Source organism: Meleagris gallopavo, chromosome 2, assembly GCF_000146605.3.
Source record: "Meleagris gallopavo isolate NT-WF06-2002-E0010 breed Aviagen turkey brand Nicholas breeding stock chromosome 2, Turkey_5.1, whole genome shotgun sequence".
In the NCBI taxonomy this organism is placed as follows: Eukaryota; Metazoa; Chordata; class Aves; order Galliformes; family Phasianidae; genus Meleagris; species Meleagris gallopavo.
The window spans coordinates 90,024,095-90,046,712 of record NC_015012.2 but is presented as its reverse complement, the minus strand read 5'-3'; positions in this window follow the sequence as shown (position 1 = coordinate 90,046,712).

The following is a 22,618-nucleotide window of genomic DNA, read 5'->3' as shown; positions in this document are numbered from 1 at the left end:
AACAACAAAAACCAACAACAATAGAATGTGGCTCTATTTACCACAATGCTCTCTGCACACAATCAAAGAATCACCAAGGCTGGAAAAGACCTACAGGATGATCTAGGTTAAAACTGTTTTCCTTAAGCTGATATCTCAGATGCTGCAACGTCCAGGATCATCATCTGCAGACACTTGGAACACGGACAAACTTGAATGGAAGAACACAAACAACTAATACAGTCTTACAGGAACAGTTTATATTTTCCTTGACGATATCATATTTCTGTATTGCTTAGCCTTGAAGATCTAAAAATATCATATCTTTATATGCCAAGTGCCATTGGCATATTTCTCAAAAAGAATCTCAAGAGGGATGCATTGCATGCATCCAAAACTGGCAAAGAAATATCTAATATCTCATACATTCATTTTTGAATCAATGGGATCAAGCAAGACAGTATATTACCACTATATAATAACCAGAATTAGAGTATCAAATTAGATTGAAAAGTCAGTTTTAACATAATTCTATTACATTTCTCTTCTTATCTGGAAATTTTTCTTTTTTAAATCAAAAATTCATGTTCAAACTAAACAAATAACACTACATAGTTAGGTAAATATGCTACAAAAAACACAGTATGAACAATTTGTTTGCTCTTCAATATAACTCCTCCATGATCCAATTACTAAGCTATTATTTCTTTTGAAAAGAAGTAATTGCCTTTGGAAAAATACTTAAATTCTAAAGAGACGTACTCAAACAACAAGAAAATGATAACCACTTAATGGTAGAAAAATAAACACTGGAATATCATGATGCCAGAGTAAAAATCATTTAAAGTGTGGGATGTGTCAGAACCAACACAGTATAAATAAGGCAGTCAAGTAAATATATCTACAAGTCAGTAGCGCAGATCCTTTTGCACAGAAATTTCATGCAGAACTAAAAACACAGAATTAAAGCTATATAATATAGTAACTAGCCCAGATGATGATAGAGCTTGTTAAATACTGAAAGAATTTAGAAAGGCTAAGCTAGAGAACACAGAAATAACAGCACACTTTAATTACTCCCAGGCACTCTGATTACAAATCACAAGATATGATGCAGGGAGTACATTTTTAGATGTTGTTAATAATGGCTTCTTGAAAATATTAGAGAAACCACAAGAAAAGAAATAATTCTTGATTTTACATTAAGCCTGGACTACATAGGATCTGTTACAGTACATAACCATCAAAATACCTTGCAAAAACAACAACCAACATTTCAATACTGACTATATTGTAAACAGTGTTCTTCTGGGAGAAAAACACACATAAAAAATCCACCAAAAATAGTTTTACTGCAACAGAGAGATGTTAGCTAGGATAAAAATAACAGGAACAGATAACGAGTAGAATGCTTGCAAATCAGAGCAAAACACCTGCATAGAGTTCAGATAACTCTATACACTCCTGTCAGTAAATAAATAAATAAATGGAGCATTATTTTAAAACAAGGAGTTTGAGTGATAAAATAGAATAATTAGAAGGACTATGAGAGGATATCTCCTTTGCCAAAAGAACAGTGGATGATATAAGGCCTTGAAAGTTGAATAAAAAACTACATATTTTCAGAAAGATGCTAGAATACAACTCATGTTAAGAAAGAAAAAAAAAAAAAAAGCACATAAATACTTTCAACAGTGTTAAAAATAGGAAGCCTGGAATTTTTCAAAGGTGGTACGTAACTACTAACTTAAATGATGGGATTTAGTATCAAAATGCTGGAAGGCTGCAAAATACAATACCAGTAAGTTAAAACGAACAGTGAAAGGACAAGAAGATTGAAATTAAGAGCCATCAAGTCTATATTTCACTGGGGGCAATTTCCTAAGAGTAATAATGAAGAATGTAAGTAGCAAAATCTGGGAATAAAATGGCATAAAGAATCTCTGTAATTCTGTAAAAGGAAGCTGTGCTTTCCAGTCATTAGAATGCCTTGAACACATTAATGGTCACATATCAGAAGGTCATTGGATCAACATGGCTAACTTGATTTCCAAACATGTTATGACATGGTTTCCCACCAAAAGTTTTTAAAGAAAATTAATAGTCATGAGAAATAATAAAAAAAACAGGTCTTTTGGACTAATAAGCAGGCTAAAAGAAAGGAAACAAAAATTACAAACAGATCGGTTTACACACTGTATAGTTACCACCAAATGAATTCAGTGCTGCTAAACAAATTATCTGTGAATGTAGGAAGTATTGAGGTAAACAAGCTTGATGATCACAACAAAACAGAACAGTCAAAAGAGTAGGATCTCCCTGTACAGGATTGCAAAATCATCTTTGTTGGAGAGACAGACTACTGATTTTCAGGGATATAAGTAATTGTATGAAAACACAGCATGCAAATCATGTCTTCTCAACCTAAAGACAAGATGAGCAGGGGTGAATGTGAATCAATAATGTGAGCAGTCAAAAAAACAATGAATGATATGTAAAAAATGAATATTTTATAATGTGACAAATATTCACTTAGTCTCTCCCCATGTATTTATATTCAAGCATAGAAATACATAAAATAGCTTGCAGAAGCTTTTAATTAGCATAAGCATTTGGATGGTGCAAAGACAGATCCACAAGATACCTTAAGCAGGACTTTGGAATTAAAATCTTCATCAGGATCTAAGGCTGTCATGTCAGGATACAAAGAGAAATCAGACAACCTTTAGGTTGTAGCATGCATTTCCAACCAGCAAATACACTGAAAAAAGCCTTTCGGAATACTGTAAACTCAAACATGACAACAGAGCTGATTTAGAAGAAATATAACAGAAGTACAGAAAATCAAAATCAAAAGTATTATTACAAGGACAAGTATTTAATATATTTTCTGGAAAAACACATGGACTGAAATTGATGAGGAGCAGCTCGTGGTATCAGTGGTTCACCACTGACAACTCAAGAAGATATTGTAGAGGGGCTAATGCTGTTTGCTCTCTTTCTGTATCACAGCCAAACTTCAAACTCAAGGTGCAGTGAAATACAGGTGCAGAATCACTACAAGCTGTGCACATTCCACTATACCTTGAGTGAAGATTAATGCCAGGCAATTAGCTCCCACACAGCATATTCTGAGTTCCAGATTAAACTCATGGGGCAGATGATGCTTTAAATTATAAATGAAGTATGAAATAACATTTGAACAACTGTCAAACAGATTTCTGATCTAAGAAAAAAGAAAGAAAAAATGAAGAAAAAAGAAAAAAAACAAAATCAACCAACTAGTGAACCCAAACCACTATAACCGGTGCACAGGTCTCCTTATACTCACTGATAAAAAAAATAAAAATAAATTGAAAGGATCATTTTTAAATAGAGGGGACTGTATGAACAAATCGTTTAATCTGACTAGTCATCAGTATATCAAAATCTTGCAAAAATAAAAGGTTTTTGCAAGTCATATGATTCTTAATTATTAAGTATGAAAATTTCAGATGTGCTGTACACCAATAGAAAATTTCTGGAGATTTGAGATATAGTCCCTGCAATATTTCAATCAAGCCACTCGTGTTTTTACACTATCACACACAGCTGCAGAAGGCTATGGTCCAGTATGTGCTGGTAATCTCATGGAAGATGGATGCTCTTTATTGTTGGCTTCTCCAGGAATCTTCTCAAGCTGAACTCTGCAGCCCAGAAGTCATTAATTGGGTCAAAACCACTAATGACATCTTTACTTCACTCACAACCAATGACTACTGTAGCAGCTTACTAAAGTACCATATAAATATAACATTATTATAAACTCTTCTGTAACAGTTAACGTCAGAGCCCTGTTCTGTAGCTTTATCAGATAAGGTGAATGCCAGATAATCAAACCTGAATACCATGCACAGATTGTACTAAATTCTCCCACTGCTTTGCAATACTCTGGCAAGGGAAATGGGTCATAAACTATGTCTAACTAGGCAGTTACAGAGGGTTTGCTGTTGTTTCGGTCTGCGGAAGCACAGCAGCTGTAATATACAACAAACTGTCTTCAGATCATTCCAAATTATAGGCCTGATTCTGTATTTTGTAACACCTGCTTTACAATGCCTCTGTCTTCACTGAATGACATTGAACTCAGTGGATGAATAAAACAGTTGCAACAGAAGAGAGATAACGTTACACATTCCAGCAAACACTAGTAAAACATCTTAATTATTTATATAATCTATAAATCTATACTATTTATATCTTCCGAAGAATATTCTGAAACTAGATGGATAGTGTTATATCAAAATATAATTGTGATACCACACCATCTCATGTAAATGCAGAACTGCAAATTTTCTACCTATGTCTTCAAAACAAAGAATCATAGAATGCCTTGGGTTGGAAGGGACCTCAAGGATCATCAAGCTCCAAACCCCCTGCCACAGGCAGGGCCACCCATATCTAATATTAGACCAGGCTGCCCAGGACTCCATCTAACCTGGCCTTGAACGTCTTCAGGGCATCCACAGCATCTCAAGGCAGCCTGTTCCAGCACCTCACCACTCTCTTGGTAAAGAACATTCCCCCCCTGTCTCAAGGACACCCAGGTATGCACCAGTAGTCTAATCAAGAGAATCTGAATGTAGAATCATCTCTATTTCGTCTTAGTTACAACAACGAAACACTATGATACTGAGCATATCACTCAATTATCTGCTGCATTTCCCAGATGGTAATATGGAGATACCAGTGCTTGTATATATTTGTGCATGCTTTCTACATAATCTTTTATCCTAATTTTATTTAGAAAATTATTCTCCTGGTACTGAAGCTTCCCTTTCTTCTGAAACTTCTCCGTTTGAATATTTGCAAAGTATAATTAGGGAGATTTGTTTGTGTTGAAAAGGAATACGAACATGTAATGACATTTCTCATTCCCAATACTAAAATACTATTAAGTCTAGAAATATAAATTACTGCAGCAATCATAGCAGCAGAAATAACATTATTAGTGCAATCAACTACTGCTGGAGGTATTTGAAAACAATCTGTAATTTCCCGTCAATTGTACCAATCTTATCTTTTCTGCAGAACAACAAGCTATTGTAAACAATTAATGATACTAAAGCTAGCATGAAATTAATTATTCTGAAACATGTCTTGGGAGTTCAAAATACATTTTTTTTTAAATTTCTGATTTCTAATTTCTCCTGTGTGTGTGTATGTTGGTTTATATTCTTCCATTATTGATTTTTATGTATTAGAAAACAAATATAAACAGCTTTCAAAAACAGAGATGAAGCTATTTACTGTTCAGTCGATTTATCTGTTTGCCTATTTGTTGTATGTGGCAAGTCTGAAATACACCCTTCATATCTGTTAAGTGAGAAATGGGATATAACTTTAAAATAAGTAATAAAGAAAACTGTCAAAGAATTGGAGGATTATTTTTGCTGCAAGAGACTGCAGGCCAAGATCTATGTCAGCCAGCGATTTGTAACATAGCTGTTTAGCTTTTCTTCTGATCACATTCATTTTACTACCCTCTCTCATACGAACCTACTAGACTTTACAAAGGAGAGTTTACAGAGAATAATAAAAACAATTTATTTCTTTGTATGAAACAGTTTACAGCACGTGAACTTGAATAAATTCATCCAAGATGTTTCAATGCATATACCTGCTACCTAGTTTTTCACCCATATCTGCAGATCCCCAACCTTTGATTCTCATTAAGTTTTTATTTTTATTTCTTTAATATGCTTGTTCTTTGGAAACATGGAATTGTTTTCTTCAGAATAGCTGGTATGATGTTATGTTACTGATTCTAGGAGGAAATGATGCTGATAACACAGCAATGTTTGTAGCCGCTGCTAAGTAGTATTGTAAGAGCCAGGGCCGCTTGCAGTGAAGGGCCCAAGGAGCTGGGAAGGATCAGGATTAGGATAGCTCACTTAAACTGCACAAAGGGATATTCCATATCATATGACATCATGCAGAAGGAGTTTTGAAGGCGCTGCGAGTTAATCATGCTCTCTTCTGCTGCTCAGGGGCTACCTTAGCATCAGCTAGGGCGTGGTGAGCAACTGCTTGTGGATTACTTGTTATATATATATCCACATGTGAGAATGTATATAACAAGTTATCTATCTATGTCATAACTATTATCCTTTTCTTTATTTTATCTCATCCCATGAGTTCTATGATTTTTTCCCCTCAATTCTCTCTCCCATCCCACTGGGAAGACAGGGAGTGAGCAAACAACTACATGGTGCTCAGCTACTTGCCGGGTTAAACCACAAGAGGAATATACAATCAGAGAACTATACCTGTGTTTCAGTTGCAGATGCCGACGTGCTCCTGTGTGAGGTAAGGCCAAGTCTGCCCTGTGCTGCACACAGCAGGTTCCACTGGGCTCCAGAGGCCCTAATGCAGGGCACAGCTGGGTCCTGCAGTCAAGACGGAGGCACCTCTGTGGACTGTGTTTGAAAAAGGGCCAAAATGCTGTACAGCAGTTCTGAGAGGGGAGGGTGGAAAAAGTCTAAGAAACAGCCCTGAAGAAATCAATCAATGAAGTTTCAAGAGAAGGGGTGCTCCAGACAGCGGAGCTGGAACTCCCCGGCAGGCCATGAAGCACCCTGCACTGCAGGAGGTGCATCTTTTCTGACCAGAAGGGCAGCCTGCAGAGCACTTCATCAGGGCTGGGGAAAAGAGCAAACAGGAAAAAGCAGCAGGAAGGAGCTGTTACAGCCTGACCAGAGCCCCCATTCCTCATCCCTTTGGGGTGGGGAGAATTGCAGGCATCAGAAAAGAAGCTGAGCCCAGGGAAAACGGTAAGGAATAGCCACTGCTCCCCCTCTGCCCACAGAGCCTTCCAACATGGAAGATAATCATATTGGTCAGGCACAGTTTTCTCTTGGTAAATCCTTGTTTGTTCCCAAGGACCTTTTTGTCCTTCATTTATTTCTGTAATTGTCTCAGGAACTGAGGTATGTTGTTGGCTTGATCAGCTCATTGTTACCCAAGTCCTGCTAGTGCTTTTAAAGATGAACATGATGTGGTATTTGTCTTTTTCCAGTGATCAGGGTCCTCATGTGGTTGCAGTAGTTCTTTCAGAGATGATAGAGAGTGGTCTTGCACAAGCCAGTGTCACAGGCTTGTAAGCATGGATCCGTGGTGCTTTCTGTATCCAGTTTACCTAAGTGCTCCATAACTCTGTCTTGCTCTGCTGCTGGCAGTGTTTTTCCCTTCCAACCATGACTACAAGGCTGTTGGTGATGTGGGAGGTCTGAGAGCTCCTAATTAATGAAAAAATCTATTAAGTGTTAGAACACTGCTTTCCTGGGTGCCACAAATGTTCTTTTAAAACATACTAGTGCCATGAGAGTAATATATCTGTTCTCTGCACTGTTATAATCTCTGCATTCCCAAGCCATGGCAGCAGTCAGAGAAATCAGTTGTATAAGGTTAGAAACAAAATTCAATCCTTGTTGATAGTGTGTAAAGACTTCTTTACCCTGATCAGTGGCAATATGCATAGCTGGTGCTAATCCAGACTTCTAGTCTAGAAGTATTATCTCTTTGTTTAGTGATATTTGTATTCAAAATAGCATATCCTAGGCAGAATACCAATCAGTTTCAGAACAGTCTCAAGACCTCTGTGAGAACACAGAAAAACAGTAACTTCTCAATAATTCTTGAAAGACCCTATGATTTCCCATCCAAACTTTCCAACAAATTCACCCTTAAAAAAAGAATCAAATGGTATCCCTTCACTAGTATGTAAGAACAAAAGAGAAAGCAGTCAAGGTAAGGGAAGGAATTTCACCTCATTTTTGGAAATGAAATCTTCAACTTTTTAAGACCGAAAGGCATGGAGTAATTTTTGCACCTTACCTTATATGTGGAGGGCATTCAGGCTTTAAGTAATACAAAACAATAAATGTGCCAACCAACCAACAAATAAATAAATATAAAAATGAAAAAGTGCACAGACATCCAAGAGGTAGTTAGGAAATCACAATACAGGAAATTATCAGAGGACACACCCTCACACCCTGAGGGCTGCAGAGATCATATCAAACTTCACTCTAAAAGAAAGTAAGAGGAGTCTCACATGGAAGTCAATAATGTAGTAGTATGGGCCTGTTACACTAATATGGATAAATACTGTGTCAACAGTTTTGACAATTGCAGATAGAAATTCCTGTTAGACAGGAACTGGCATCAATTACAATGATCAGCTGAAGTGTGAGATCTGAAGTTACTGTTCTCTACAACTTAGACAGTATTGGACAGTAGAGAGCCAACAGCAGAGTGAACTACTCCAGTGAGAGATTGAGCTCATCTAAAACAAGACAATGTATAATTAGGCAGATACCACAGATATCACAAGGGTCATTATGAGACTTGACTCAAAGAGCAGTCAGAGCATTTGCCAGGAAGAGCTGAGTCACAGCTGGAGCAGAAACCTCCCTTGAAGCAAACTGCAGGATCAAGGTCAAAACCAGACCTTTTCTATTTTGGGGATGATGAAGGTTTTACAATGAAACTGCCTGTGTCAAATCTGATAAGAACGAAACTTCCTGGAGTGGTTTTCTATTGCTGGGAATGAGCAGCCAAAATAAAGAGAATTTGGGCAGACTATTCTCAATTGTCTGACAAAAACTACAAGTATAGTCCTTATAGACCGTGTGTGACTAACACCTTGATGAGAAAGCCAAGAAAACACAATCTTAACCAAAGCTACAAAAAAGTAAACATTAGGAAAAATGAAACAGTAAGAAAAGATAAAAATGAACACAGAAACCACAAAGGAAAAAGGAAAATGAAGGAAAATAAATTGCATAGGTAATCAGAAGCAACAAGCAATGAACTGCAAAAAAGCTTCATGCAGAACCAGAGAGGCAACTGAGAGCCTAAGATACATTTTTACCCTTGGGAAATTTATATGAATAAATACTTTCCAAGTACTAACTGACGTAAAGTATCAATGGCTTTAGAACATGCACAATGCTATTATTACCTCTTCTGAATAAAAAAATTTAGACCATAACATTTCATCTATTAATCCTGCATTAAAAGTAGAAAAATCTATTGAACTATATATACTTAAAGAAAGGAAGCTCATCTTGATATGAGCCTGAGATACGTCCAAGCAATATGTTTTAGCAGTAAATTACCTGTAAGCCACTGTATTTTACTGTTATTTTAACTTGCATAAGGTAAAGCATTTGTTCTGGATTTTTTATTGAAATTGGCTGATAAGGAGCTATTTACTGTCTCAAACTTCCTCCTCTCACAGAATTAAAAATAACCCTCAAATAAATTGCTTCTTTACTTTCTTCTAAATACATTCCAGAGACTGAAATTCTAAGTTTTCATTGTTGTTTCTTTGGAAGATCCCTCAAAATATTAATCTTAGCCAAAATCATATAACTTTGAAAATACTGTTTTGGAATTTTTGTTAGTTTAGAATATTTATTGAAGGTGTATACCTCAATAATTTTATATACAACTCATACATAATAATATTCCATATATTTTAAAATATTCCATATATTATAATACAAATGGTTAGTTGATTATTAACATTTGAATTAAAGAAAAATGTTATACAATTGTAAATGCTGTTCTCTTAATGCCAGTATAAGATATTTAGAAGTACACTTTTGGATGAGTATTTTACAACTCACAAGAACATTTAAGTTATATTTCAACGACGTTGTCACTTCACTGGTTACTATGTAATTTACTACAAGGCAAAAGCAATCTAGACACATTACAAAAACAGCACGAAAATCGCATCTGTGCTTGAATTACTGTATTCACCTCATTACAAGATAACCTACTTTTACCAAAGAACAAAAAAGATAAAAAGGTTAAAACAATTGTCACAAAGTGAAGCCTACTCAAAGTATAGTTCAGAAAAATGAATTCTTGACTACATATATCCAGCTCTACGTGATCCTGCTATGCACTGGGAAAACAAAAACAGAGATTAACTTTGTTACAGTAATCACGTGATGACTATCCAAGATCACTGCTTGAATAAATGAGATCCAGACTATGCTGAACCAGCACTGTTTCGTGTATTCTAGGTTGTACAGAAAACAAAGACTCACAGAAGAATTTTGTTAAGCAATGGTGAACAACTTTACATTCCTGTAATACAGCTGGGAGATAAAACTAGGAGTTGAAATAATCCAGGTACCAACACTGACTTGGTTTATGTAATGAGAAAGTTGGGGCTTGTCTTGGGGCTCTATGACTAGAAAGGCCTCCGGCACCGTATGCCAACAATTTAATAATAAAAATCAATAAATACTTAGCACAGCTGTCCGTTGGTACAGAGGCATACTCCACATTGAGAGACCTGACAAGATGTAGATGGCTGAGCTGTCTGGGAAATGCTCTGTACAGGAACTATGCTGCCAGGCACTGGAATGGGTGTTTTGTTCCAATTTCAACTCGATTGCAGGGGCTGGGGCCTTGGTTTATGCGAGTGTGAAGAGCGTGAGTGCCATAGAACTAAAATTCACGTCTACATTCATTCTGCCCAGATTAGTAGTCACTCACTAGTGTCCATTATAGTGACTACCCTACTTGAAATTCCTCTGTAACAATAATTCAGTAGTAATCCACTTCTCTCCGGCCCTCAGTATGTCCCTGTATGTATTCTCATCACCATTTTCACAGCTACTTCTTCCCCACTTCTGTTCTAGTCTCACTGCATATTACATCACATGTTCACATATATCCGACTCGTACTACAAATATGGCTCCATATTTGCTGTTCCACAAGTTAGCGCTCTCTGTTCATTTTCAGATATGCCTTTCTGTGCAGGCGCAGGATAAAAGCACAGGTCCTCCTTGGATAGGAAATTCAGTGCTGTTAGACTTTCCACATAAAATGCAGCTAACAGGTATACTTCTAAATTTGCTCATATTTGTTCCCTAACTCTGTATACCCAAGGCAAATAGGATCGCAACTTGAATCATAATGCCATTTCTGTTCAGTTCACTTGCTGAAGATCCAGACACTAGCAAAACTCTAGGCATACCTTAGATGTAATCTCCAAAAGAGTGTAAGCAATTCTTATTTTTTGTATGATTTATATCTCTCCATTTATATTGTATTCATATGCCACTGTTGAAACATCAAACATCTTAAAGTAAATAATGATAAAAAATACCTGTTTTACTGCAGAAGAATAAGGCAAGCCACCAACAAATATGGATCCTGTTTCAAGCCCATATGAACTGGATGAGAAATTGCTAGGCATTCTTGTCTTTGCAGATATCTCCAGGATCAACATTTCTGCTTCACATGGTACCATGCTTTGCCTGCACAAATTTAGAAACAGGGACATTTTACCGATATATATAGTTTGCATTACTGTTTATCTGACAAATTAATTAGGCTGTCTTGAGGTTTTGGTGAGATATAGTTTATTATCTTCATAGAGACTTATATAATGCTGTATTTGGATTTTTGATGAAAATAGCTATGATAACAAGTTTTTTAACTGTAACAGAGCAGTGCTTACAAAGATTGAAAGACTTTTCAGCTTTTTCGTGCTGTCCAGTCAGTGAGGAGCTAGAGGCACACAAGAAGGCTGGGATAGAACAGCACCAGGACAGGTGATCTAGACTGACCACAGGGATGTTCCATACAAATAGCATTACACTCAGCAAAACAAACAAACAAACGGGGAAAAGAAAAAAAAAGAAGGGAAGTACATTTATAATGATGGTATTTATCTTCCCAATAAACCATTACACTTGCCAAGCCCTGCTTTCCTGGGAGTGGCTGACCCTGCTAATAGACAAGCAGTGAATGAATTCCTTGTTTTGCCTTGCTTGTGTACACAGCTTTTGCTTTGCCTAGCAAGTTATCTTCATATCAGCCCACAAGTTCTTCCACTTTTACCTTCCCAATTTTCTACCCCATCTCATCTGGGGAGAGTGAGTGGGTGGCAACATGGTGCCGAGCTGCTTGCTGAGGTTAAGCGCCAACAGGATGTTACTAAAATCAATGAGGAAAGAAAATCAAACAAATAGCTGTTTCTGGTATTAAAGACTATAAACATAAAATAAGCTGTTTAACAAGCTGTAAGCTGGCGTGTCTTTGGAGTTTGAACTTCCATTAAAATGAAAACATATAGTAAATCTAAGCAGTGTAATTGCTAAAAAAGTCAAAATACATAGTGGTTGAATAAAAAAAGAAGTTAAACAACATTTCACAATATTAATAAGATTTTTTCATTTCACAGAAAGACATCTAATGAACTAAATTATTGTAGATATTCTCTCTTTCACCATACCAAAGAAGATAATTCAGAAAAGCAATTTAAAGTAAACTGCATTTTACAGAGAACAGACTTACTGTAATCTGTAATACATACTTTCGAAAGCATCATTTCGAAGACTGAGAAAAAATCATTTTGAAGACCGAGAACAAAAGAGCCTCCAAGGAGGGAAGTTCTTCCACCCTGTCCTCTCATTAAACAGGAGAGTTCTGGTAAAGCTCCGTGTCAAAAAAATCAGAGCTCAATCAGATGTATATGTAAAAATAATTCAAGTGCCTTTGTAGATGAGGTGTCTAAAAAAAATAACCTCTGTAAAAACAGTGTTTATCAGCCAAAGCTCTAAAAGTGTGTGTCATTTAGTTAGGATAGTATAGATAAAGTGTAAATTCAGTTTATCTTCGATAATGCCAAATCAGTTTCTGAAACTTAAACAAAAAGCATGGAAAGAAATTTATTCATTATCTTCTCTCAAATGATGTGTAAAGGCCTTCCCATATATAATCTGGCAAGGTTTCCTATCCTCTTCTATTGAGAAGATGGAGAATTCACATTAGCAAAATTTGTAAACAATTCTCTGTTTATTGTCTGCACAATTCTATTTTTGAGACACTTGTAGAGAAAAAAGCAATTGTGGTATTCCTTTTACCAGAAAGGACCATCTTTGCAGGCAAACAAAATAGTCCTTCTATCTTACAGCAAATAACTTCAGATGAAAAGCATCAAGTTTGCTTTGTTGATGAAATAAATGTATGAGAAATAAAAAGGGCTTTTAATTCCATGGGCTAAAAATCAACCTAAGGACTCATTGCTGAAATAAATAAAAAAAAAAATTCTCATCAGTTTTTAGAAAGTTTTATGAAACTTGCTAATTAATAGCTAACCTACATGGTGAAAATGAAGAAATTGTACCCAAAACTGCAATCAAGGAGAGAATGTAATTCTGACATGTTTTGTAGACAAGCAAATACAGAATGTTCTATAGCACACAGCTTTCATTACTTGCTTACAATGGAATTTTGCTGATAAATGCACGTAATTTCATACATGCATTCTCAGTGGCTCTGTTTGCAACGATCAAGCTGTTTTTCCCATGGCTTAAACCCAGCGTGACATCTTGAATAAATTCATTCTGCAGCAGAAAGCTTTGGTGTGAGTTCTAAAGAAAAACATCAGTGAGTTTTAAATAACTACAATTTCTTCTGGGGCATAGTGTTTATCAATAAAGGGATAATAATAATATAATAATCTTTCTGAAATATTTTACATCAGATATTTTAATGAACCCTAATGCAGGATTGGAATGGAAGAGGGTTAGGAGGGGAACTGACAGGAAGAAGTTATTTCATTTTATTTTTTAAACTCATTTACAGATATGTAGAACAAAAAAAGCTCATCACCTAGCTCTTTTTTTTTCTTTTTTTAATTACAGTTTTTCCTCTACATATTTTGGGATGCTAACACTGTAATTGGTTACATGACCACATGGGTATTTCTATTGCACAAGGATTCTATTTAAAAATATAGTTCTTCTCATAGTAGCTTTGGATATATTTGTTAGCTTATATGATGGATTTGCAGAGGGATTTTTGTATGCAGATATAAACACACTTTGAAATTAATTTTCAGTACTCTATGTCAGAAAACAAGTTAATGCAATTCATTAGTGTGCGAGCTGCCTCGCCCTAAGCTTGTTAGAATGTCAGCCATGCACCTTTGATTGTGCTTGATTGAATCTAGCAAGGTCTGGCCAAATTAGAATAACAACCTAAAACCATTATTGTTGAGCATTTGCTGATGATACAATCACCGGGTCGCATATGCACTCTACCAAATTTCCATCAAGCTTTTAAAATATTTTTTTCTACAATCAGCATGTTGGGTTCTTTAAAGGTCAGGTAAGAAGATAGAGCTTTTTACATAATTATAAATATGGAAATGCACACAGCAACAATCAAGCACTTTTGCTTGGTAAGCTAGCAGTAATTGTGCCTCGGTCCAACCCAGCAGTAACAGTTCACAGATTTCTCAATTGTATTTACGTAAATACAATGATTAAACACAGGCCTATTACTTATAACACAAAGATAAGTTCTGTCTAAACAGTATTAAATCCATTGCCTGATACCTCTCAGTATGGAAAGATGGAAAGGTCAGATAATCATTTGATGACTATTGGGAAAAAGGTACTTAAACATCACAATAGCTGCATGAAATGCAAATTCTTTTGCATAATGTCTTTACTTGCTAATATTTGCCAGTGAAGATTAAATTACATGCTTGGGATTATCATAAAATGGTAAAAAGGTAATAAAACAAATGAAAGAAGAGGAGGAGGAAAAAGGGGGATGCCCACAAAAAATACTGTTTAGCTTTTTGATCTGTTTGTTTTTTTTCCTGATAAGAAAGGTAAAGTTCTTGTTCTAGAAACAAGACTGAAACTCTCACCCGTCTAGCAATTTCACTTTGAATGTGATCAACAGTAAACAATTCACTAATTACTTCTAAAACACTTAGGATACAATCTTATCATTCAGCTCATTAAGCAAAAGTAACAGTGGATTTGCAAACATTTCTGTCAAATATGAGCTGGGAACTGCAAGAATGGAAGTTTTGTTATCAAATATTCTAAAAAAAAAGAAAAAAAGAGAATTTTCCCAATGTTGTTAAAGCTAACTGATAAAACTCAAAAACATATTTCATTATCATTTTGTTTTAACATTATAGATTTGCTATTCTGAAAAAAAATCAAAGCAAACTCCTGTTTCCCCCCAGCATTCCATAGGTCTCCCTGCAGCAGCCTGCATCAGGCACTACCACAGCCCTCCCCCCCTCACCCCACGGCTCGGGTTAAAGACACCCATCCTCTCCAGTAGCTGACATTTCTCCCAGTCCGCTGTGTTCAGAATCTCATGAGCTATAAATCCCAGAGAGATCTTCCTGGAAGTGGCACCTACAGTTTCCTGATGTGTCCATCAATTGGCAAGTTTTGGAAGTTTGTTTCTCATCATTGCCTCCAAGCTTGCTGTGTTAGGTCTATGTCTTGGCATATTTAGTTTCTGGCTTCTTCCTTTTGCTGCAGACTCCCAGCTGACAATGTCCCTGACCAGTTAACCTTGCTGGAATGAACATTCCCAAGCTCTCACATACCCTCATCAATTAGGATGAGTGGTCAGGTTTGGCTTCTATCGCTGCCTTCTTTATTACTTGTAGGTCAGCTTTAGGTCCTTGTCCCTCTCTTCTTATCTCTTGTGGTATTGAAAAAGATCCTTGACCAGATAACTTTGCAGGAGCTGTCACTCTCTTTCCACATACCATTACACTCACATTACCCCCAGTAAATTTATTTAGATAGGAAGCATCAGTTATTCTCAGAATCATTACATTTTCCCTATGCAGTGAGATGCATCATTTCAGACTCCTCACATCTGTTGGCCCTGATTGTTCCCTTCTGAGGCATCAGGGTAACATGCTCTAATGTCGCAGATGAAACAATGAGTCAACAACATATATTTTTCTTGTTCCCTCTGACAGGAGACTTATTTCCTGGACCTGGGGCTGATTTCTTAATCTGGACTTGTAGAATGGACTAAGTAAATAAGAAAGGACAAAGAAACTAAAGATAAAGCATCAAGTAAATTGCTCTAACAGTGGGGAAGAGGGCAAGGTTTGGGGTGGGTTTGGTGGCTTGTTCTTCCCTCATATTCTAAGCAATGAACAAATACATAAACATAGTTCCCTTATTCTTTTCACTTTTATTAATTTATTTTAAAACATTTATTTATTTATTACTAAACTAAAAGTCTGCAATATGAGCTCAGGTCCTGACACTCAATTAGTCTCATTTTTTACCAACTTATCACTTTTCCTGTAAATGCTGCCACTCCTCTAGCTGTCACCTCCAATTCTGAGACTAAAAAAGCTCACTGCTTAGTGTAGCTCAGGAATCACTGTATTTCAAATGTTGCCTATATGTTCTACAAGAAGTCTTATATAGACGTGGTCTGAGGCCTGTCAGTTGGTCTCAAGTCCTGAGGATTGCTTTCAGATGATTTTATTTACCACTATAGACTTAGCTAGAAAAAAATATATATCTATTTCAATCTGTGACTATTTCTGTCTTGTATGATTTGATCTCTTTGATGGTCCTAAACTTTAACTTCTGAATGTTTTCTTGATGGCAGAGTTGTGCAAAGCTGTATTATATGATTTGTAACTAAGATGAAGTATGATTAAATGAGCTTTTGTCTTGCAGGTTACAAAACAACAGGTTGTATCAAACTAATTGGCTGTGTTAACTTGTTATTAACTGTTATTAGGAATAATTTGTTATAATTAAATCCATTGCATTCAATTGAATTATTAGAAATGCAGTTGCTTATTCTGCGTGGACCTGTACGTGTGGAATAAAAAAATCATGTAAAATATTCAGCTTTGATTTTCAGATAGTTTTTCATTCCAGATAAGCCTGTTTTTTTTTTAATGTTATATTGCATTATATTGATGCAAAATAAAATAAAAATATTTAACTATAAACAAATGTATTTTTTAACACTAAGAAGACAAAAGCTTCTACTGCCAAAACTTAAAAGTCAGCTACACAAAAGCTGTTGTTACAGTTACCATACATTTAGTATTTCATCCCCCTGTACTCAGTTCTGGTGAGGCTGCAGCCTTAGTACTGAGTTCAGTTATGGGCCTCTCACTCACAAAGACATTGAGGCCCTGGAGCGCATTCAGAAAAGGTCAGCGAAGCTTGTGAGGAGACCTGGAGCAGAAGTCTTATAAGGAGCAGCTGAGGGAACTGGGATTTTAAAGTTTGGAGTAGAGGAGGCTCAGGGGAGACCTTACTGCCCTCTACAACTACCTGAAAGGAGGTTGTAGTGAGGTGGGGGTCAGCCTCTTCTCCTGCAGAACTTGTGATAGGATAAGAGGGAATGGCCTCAAGATGCACCAGAGGAGGTTCAGGTTGGATATTGAAAAATTTCTTCTCTGAAAGAGTAGTCAGGTACTGGAATGAATTGACCAGTTAGATGTTCAAGAAATGTGCAGATTTAGCACTAAGGGTTTAATCGGCAATACTGGTGGCGGGTTGACAGTTTGACTAGATGGTGGTCTTTTCCAAACTTAACGATTCTATGATTCTACTATAAAAGACTGAGTAAGAAACTGACAGTCTCGTTAATAACAAACAAATTAAAACAAAAGCACGTTAAATGAAATATTTTGAATAAAAACACTTCCCATTATTCTTTACGAACGTTAGGTTTGTCATCATTGTACCAGTGTTATTTTCAACATTTTTTTTTTTTCTGAAAAATTGATCAGTGCAAATTTTCTAAGATGTGTATGCAAGGAGAAAGTCTACTTTCAGTATTCTAATTTTTTCAGAAACTGACTACAAGATCTGAATATACTTATTCCAGTTTCCTCTGTTATCATTTCTCCATTTCCACTATTCCTTCTTTGTCTGCAAAATCTGAGCTTTTGTTGAACAAATAAAGCACTTGTTGTAGAGACTTCGGAATGGGAAAGGGCATTCTGAGAGGTCCAGTAATTCAGAAATAAATTATATTCTGAACGAGTATATCTATGTATCATTAGCAGCATAACAGCATGATATTTTTTCCTTAAAGAAAGCTTGGCTGTGAAAGTTAAGCTGCTCATTATAACAAGATAAGATTTAACCTAGCATTTTGGAAAAATGCTGAAAGGGCTGGGAACATGCATTGTAGATGTGGTGGAACCTGGGTCATCTCACTGGCACTTCCAGTCCAGGTATATTCTGACTGGCAGTTCAGGCAAAAGCTAAGTTCTAGCCTTTATTCCATGGGCATTCATATATTCCTTCTCTCTTCTTTGCAAGCAATTTGTATTAAGGAAATCACTCAGCTGAAAACAAATGAAAACAGAAATAGTATCTATTTTTAACTGGATCAGTTCTCTATATGAGCTTTGGTTACATAGCTAGGAAAGAAAGAAGAGAGAAAGAACAGAGCAGCTTAAACATGGAAAAAAACAAGTCTCCCTGAGGCCAGAAGTCTGTCTAGTGGGGGTTGGCATTGTCTGTCTTTCACTGAAGTCACATCCAAAAAGACATAAAAGGAGCTCACTCTTTAAAGATGTGCTTTGTTTAGAGCATAAAATAACCAGATTTTGAAAAGGTAACATTTTCAATAATGAAAATGTAGAACTAAGTGTGATAGATTAAATAAAGGGTTTGAAAGTAAATTTATTCTCTGACTTGAACAAATTCTTTGCTACATGCTGTTGGTGCTGAACAAACTTTTCTTTAACGATCTCACAAGGGTCATCTTAGCATTTGTTTCCTACATCAGATCCTGAGTTTTTTTTCAGTATTCTCCCAGTCTGTTGCTGCAGACTCCACAAGCTCCATTCTGTCCTTCAGGGAAACAAAGCTTATTTGCTTTCAGAAGAGGAGCAATCTCCCTCCCTCCAGATGACTTCAACTGAAAGTACATTGTGCAGGATAAAGTAGAAAGACAGCTCCCTTCTCACTAAGTAGAAGTGTTCCAGTGTACAGTATTCTCACAGCATTGTCTGAATAAACAAGCCAGATAGATTGCTTGTCCAACTTTCTCTGTATTCCTCTATTTTTTCAGGGAGAAAAAGATGGCTAGCATCACGTCTCAAATACTCATGCTGCCTCCTCAGTACAATGATTTTTATAAAACTTCTATGGCATATTTCTGGATACAATACGCAGGGCCTAACAGCACTTTTCTCGCAGTATGGAACTGGCTAATTAATTTTGTTTCTCCACACTCCGTGCTATCACTCAAGTAGTAAAACTTGAGATTTGTAGGGAAAAAAATACCTAGCAGGTTAAAAAAAAAAACAAAAAACACTTAAGTAAGAGTGAATTGGAGGTGTCTGCCACTGTGCACAGTTGATGATACATGACTAAGAGACATGGGGTTAGCAGGGCCCAAAGGGAATACTTATACATCTTCTTTCCAGTCTTTCAGAGAAGTATTGGATGGGGCTTGCCAGCTGGAATCATTTGGATATATAAATTCCTCAGTAGTAGTTTTATGTACTTGGTTTTAGGGATCCATGGTTTTAGGTAGAGATCACCATAGCGAGATGTATCTTAGGAAGATATTTAAGAACTGGAGGAGTTTGATTTAAATGAAGTCTATAGCTTTCTGAACAAAATTCTGAACAAAATTCTGACATAGATGAGATCGAAATGTAGCTCCTTGGTGGTCAAATGAGTGACCCCTTCTAGCCTACAACTCCAAATCCAAGAAATGTTAGACATCTTATCTTAGGTAAAAACAGTAGCCTGTGATATCATATTCTGTATTCAAATGTTTATCCATGGAGGGGAAAAGTTTTATTAATTATCTTTAAATGTTACACTGTTTTTTATTTGTTTGTTTGTTTTGCATTTTTTTTTTAAAGTTCCCTTTGTGATATCTGATGTATATGCTCTTATTTTCATAATATGTACATAGAATCATAGAATGATTTGGGTTGCAAGGGACCTTTAAGATACCTACTTCCAGCTCCCTGCTATAGGCAGAGATACATCCCTTTAGACCAGGTTGCTCAAAGACCTATCCAGCCTGGTCTTGAACGCTTCCAGAAAGGGGCATTCACAACCTCACCGAGCATCCTGTTGCTGTGTCTCACTACCCTCATAGTATTGTGTGTGTGTGTGTGTGTGTGTGTGTGTGTACACGACTACATATTATATAAAATATATTGGCACCATATGTAAAAAAATGAGAACTTAAAATCATTGCATTTGTTTAGGAAGACAAAGGGAAGAGCACTTTTAAGTATATAAAAAGCTACTGGAGCCTATGTATTATGCATGCTTTCTAAATAACTAGAATTATTCAAAAAAAGGATACTAGTATATTATTTTTATAAGTTATTTCAAATGTATAAAAGATGTCAATCAATGTCAAAATTACTTTATTTTGAAAATTATCAATTTGATTATCAATTTGGGCTTTTCTGAGAATGAGCAGTCTGGGAAATTAATAGCATGAAGAATGGAGTTGAGTTACTGTATTGATCACATCCAATGGAATAGGATTTAAATGTGCTTAAGCAGAGAACAACTTAAGGATATGTCCTGAGGATAAGCCTCTGGCAAATAAATAAATTGTTCAGAAAGTATCTCTGAAATACAGAGAATTTAGTGCTATGAAGTAATAAGAGAGGGTATGTTGTTTCTTTTTCTTCTGAAAAGAACAGTAGTAATAAAGTAAGGAAAAGAAAATTAGTTTCAGAACCTACAAATAAAAATACAGTTTTGTTTTTAATGATAATGAAACTTCAAAGAAAAAATGACAGCTTTAGTAAAGTAGCTCCACTAAAAGAGAAAAGCAAACAACAGAAAATAAAAACAAAACAAAAAATCCCAAATCCTAAAAACTAGTACTTTTAAAACACCAGAGATTAATAGAAGATAAGTTATTTGATACAATGTACAAAAACTCTAATTTCTGGAATTTGTACTAAAAAGTAATCTTCAGCAAAAAAAAAACCAACAATGCTTACACAGCAAACTGGACAGGTAAAATTTCACTGTACACCTATTGCTTTCCTTAATATTTCTTCAGCAACATAAATCATCAGTACATTCTCAGCATTCAACCTATGCATAGACCACTTTGCTTATCTAAGTTTCTTATTCTTTAATTGTTCTGATGTTTTTAGTGAGATTTTGTATTTGTATATACATTGTAGCTAATCTCCAGCATCTAAAAATCATTATTTCTGTAGTGCTCTAAGTTATTAAAACAGGAGGATTAGGTTCTCGGCCAAAAAAGGAGTATAAATGTTTTTGATTGAACATTTATTCTTAAGAAGCACCATCACCTCCAAGTAGAAAGGTACTTTAAGCTACATTTAAATTATCTAGTATTTATGAGATAAAGTAATGAATAAAATTAGTCACAAGAGGGAATGTTATTTGCCCAACTTCCCTTCTCCTTATCTGTGAAAGGATTAAAATTAAATTAATTCACTTAATATACTGCTCAGGTATGTAGAATGAACTGGAAAAATACATAAACAGATATTCCGACTACTAATATTTCAAAACTTTCCTTGTTTAGAGGTTTCTGATTCATAGTTGTTTCCAATCTCACAGTTCATAAATCAGAATCTTCTTTGATTCTCTTGGTTCAAACAAACTTTGCCTGATAGTGATAGGACTAGGGGAATGGCTTTAAATAAAGGGGAGATTTAGATTAGATGTTAGAAAGAAATTATTTACAGAGAGTTATGAAATGCTGGAACAGACTGCTCAGAGAAGCTGTGGATGCCCCATCCCTGGAGGCATTCAAGGCCAGGTTGGATGGGGTCCTGGGCAGTCTGATCTAGTGGGTGGCAACCCTAGCCATGGCAGAGGGGTTGGAACTGTATGATCTTTATGATCCTTCCAACTTAAGCTATCCAACTGTGATCACTATGTTCATATTTTTCACCTTATAAACTCAGATTTTGATCTAGCTATTGACATTTCAAAAATTTGTTTGTCTCTCCATCTACATCTCCCAGGGAGGTTGTGGATGCCCCATTCCTAGAGGTGTTCAAGGCCAAATTGGATGGGGCCCTTTCTAAAGGACCCGAAAACTTTAAGGGTAGTGGAGGCCCCTCGGGCGAAACCTTGGTTCGTAGTATTAAATTAGGGGAGGGTTGGTTGGCCTTGTCATGTGGCGAGGGGAGGTTGAGGATTCATGATCCTCGAGGTCCCTTCCAACCCAGGCCATTCTGTGATTCTGTGATCTTAACTATACTCTCAATTCAGCTTTCTTTTTTTCCTTCCCATTGATTTAGCCTCTTTGTAATGAATACTGTACAACAGGGAGCAGATGTTATCTCATTAGGCATCAAGAAACAGTGAAATTTAGGAAACATTAAATCTCATTCTATTACCAGGTAATAAATCACACTCAAACTGGACTAAATATAATACACTAGATTTTTCCCAAGTAAGATCAGTGAGCTGGGATAAAATTAGAAATTATGTCATATTTCATATACCCTAGTTTTTCTTTAAGTACTTTAGGAGGGCCTTCAAATCCAAGACCAGAAGTATTTTAGTACCCTCTCAGAGGTCCAAAAAGTTCTTAAACCTTTTGTGTCTGTAATAAATACAAATAAAGCTTAACTCTGTGTTTCATTAACTGTCTTGCAGCTAATGCAAGTCCACTGATGGCTTCTATGTGAGAGGCCCAGAAAATGAAGAGCATGAGATTATCTTATACCAAGAATCATAGAATCACCAAGGTTAAAAGAGACCTACAAGACCATCCAGTCAAACTGTCCGCCTATCACCAATAGTTCTCACTAAACCACGTCCCTCA